This window comes from Apaloderma vittatum, unplaced genomic scaffold, assembly GCF_000703405.1.
Source record: "Apaloderma vittatum isolate BGI_N311 unplaced genomic scaffold, ASM70340v1 scaffold4126, whole genome shotgun sequence".
Classification (NCBI taxonomy): domain Eukaryota; kingdom Metazoa; phylum Chordata; class Aves; order Trogoniformes; family Trogonidae; genus Apaloderma; species Apaloderma vittatum.
In genome coordinates, this window is record NW_009722133.1 from 3,963 (window position 1) to 5,971 (window position 2,009).

Here is a 2,009-nt window from a genome sequence, read left to right on the forward strand (position 1 = left end):
TGAACAGACCCAGCTCCCTCAATCGCTCCTCACAAGGTCTGTTCTCCAGGCCCTTCACCAGCTTTGTTGCCCTCCTCTGCACTCGCTCCAACACCTCGAGATCTCTCCTGTACTGAGGTGACCAAAACTGAACACAATACTCAAGGTGCAGATCTCTCAGGCAAACATGAGATCAAAATGAATGGTCAAAGAAATTTCAGTGTTGCTGTCAGGTCCTTACCGCACACTGAAGCTCTTGTGCTTAGTCTGGTGGAACTTGTGCCCAACAATGGCTCTGAACAAGTCCAAGTGATCTCGCCGAAGAGCTGAATGTCACACCAAAATGGGTGATGCTTTGAGTTTTCAAGGTTACTGAGCCCGGTAGGTAGATGGGATTCCACACTGAACTCGTAACTGCATAATACATTGATGTCCCTTTATTTTTTTTCCGTATTGAGCTCCTTAAAAGCTCCAGCTTGTCATGAACTTAACTTATCAAAATTTATTTTCATTCTCTGCTGTCACTTGACTTCTGAAACGGTTCATCTGGTGCAGCTGATGGTCATTCCTCACCTCTCCCACGCTTAGGAGACACAACTTCCCAATGATTTGGGACGGGTGGCTCTTGTTCCTTTGTTCTCATGGAATAGCGGAGGGTGATCTGTACTGAGGCATTCTGTGAGACCTCGTGTATCGGCACGGATCCCACAGCTCACTCGTCCCTGTTTGGGGAATTCAGACTGTGAAGGTGCAAAGGGACAGTCAAGGCTGCTTCACTCCTCAGAGAAAGCAAAGAGCTCAAATAGAGTCGTGAAACGGTTTGGGTTGGAAGGGACCTCAAAGACCATCTCATTCCAAGCCCCTGCCCTGGGCAGGGACCCCTCCCACCAGAGCAGGCGGCTCCGAGCCCTGTCCAGCCTGGCCTTGAACTCTTCCGGGTGGGAGGCTGCCACGGCTTCTCGGGCAACCTGTGCCAGGATCTCACTGCTCGCACCACGGTGAAGAGTTTCTTCCTTACATCTAATCTAAATCTGCACTCTTTCAGTTTAAAGCCCTTACCCCTTGTCCTCTCATGGGAGGCTGCTGTACAACAGAATCCTTCTGGTGATCCTGTTGACAGACTTTTGCTTGAGTTAGTAGCTCAAAATCCACCACTGCTTAAGGTAAGAACTTGCTTGTCCTGTGGAGCCCCAATATTTTCATAGCCTAGGCCAGGCAAGGCAGGTCTCTTTTATTGCTTCCTCCCAGATCTGCAGCCCCCAGCTTCCTTAGTTTGGATGTCGTTGAGATGTACAGTTCTCTCGCCAGAAAGTGTAGTGGTTTCCGTCTGAGGACAACTTCTGATGAGGAGCTGAAGCCCCTGCGAGGGGAGCGGGCAGGGCTGAGATGCGGTTCTGCCCTGGTGTGAAGTGAGAGGCAGGAGCCCTCGCGGAGGTCGTGGGCACTGGTGTTGGTGGGGTGGGACCGAGAGCTGAGGGCTCAGGGCCGCCTCAGCGGAACCGAGTCCTGGTGGTGTGGGGTTGCCCCCTCTGGTACCAGCAGGTCCCCGCGCATTTGGGTGCTGAGGGCATGTCCTTGGGCCTCCGGTGGTGACAGGCTTTGGCTCTCATGAACGCTTCTTTCAGTATCTTGCCTAGTGAGCTGCTCGTCTGTATGTCTTGGCCTCTCCATGACGTCGTGCCACTGTTGTCCTTGCCTTTCCCTTGCGCAGTGTGGACATCCCGTTGCGGGAAGCCGAGGCTGCGGAGTTTGTCATCCCTGCCTGTCCCTGCGGCCATGCTCCCCTCTCCCCCAAATACGTGTTGTCCTCTGCTGCCTCTGTCCTGTCGTCTGTCAGTCTGTGCCCAGGTCTTCACCCTTGCTACAGAACCAGGCAGCAGCGTTAAGGGGTGGCTCGTCATCTGTCGTGTCCTTGTTCGGAGTGTTTGGTGGTGGGGGGGCGGGAGGCACACTGGGGACAGAATGGGAAGGGATGGCTTCGGGACAGCCAGAGCTGCCGAGCGCAGCTGCCCGGGGCACACGGGCGGGCC

The 2,009-nt window shown here is 54.3% G+C and overlaps 1 protein-coding gene across 1 annotated transcript in view; it reads left to right on the forward strand.

Annotated features, from left to right (window-relative positions):
* The window catches only part of LOC104275634 (protein scribble homolog), a gene marked incomplete at its 3' end in the record, with an annotated part of 9,656 nt that overhangs the window by 3,699 nt on the left and 3,948 nt on the right, over window positions 1–2,009 (forward strand). The window lies entirely within an intron of this gene.